Below are 511 nucleotides of genomic sequence, written 5' to 3' on the forward strand. Positions count from 1 at the left end.
AGCTATATAGAGAAAAAATAATAATAATAATAATAATAATAATAATTAGAAGAGAGAGGGTGAATACTCTAAAGGCTTTTTATGCCCATGGAGTATGCTTATTGAGGGTAATAATTTTTTTTATTTTTATTTTTATTTTTTTGGGTTGGGATCTTTCTGTCTATTTCATCATAGAAAATTAGACATTAATTGAGCTCAAGCAACTTTCTTCCCGTGTGATGTAAATTATAATATACTTTTTAATTTTTTTCATTAATTATTAGGCTATAGAATCTTCTATTTTTTAAATATTATTTATTTATTTATTTGTGTTTTGTTTTTGTTTGATTGAAAATGAAAGACAAGCAAGAGTTACTTTGGCTTTCTATGTGTGTCTCATACGTAAAGAATATAAGGTAAAAAAAATATAAAAAATAAATAATCCATTTTAAGGAAAATTATGATAAGGGAGAAATAATTTATGTTATTTTATTATATTTGGGAAAATTAAAATAATTGAAGAGTTGTTGTA

This window comes from Arachis duranensis, chromosome 5, assembly GCF_000817695.3.
Source record: "Arachis duranensis cultivar V14167 chromosome 5, aradu.V14167.gnm2.J7QH, whole genome shotgun sequence".
In the NCBI taxonomy this organism is placed as follows: Eukaryota; Viridiplantae; Streptophyta; class Magnoliopsida; order Fabales; family Fabaceae; genus Arachis; species Arachis duranensis.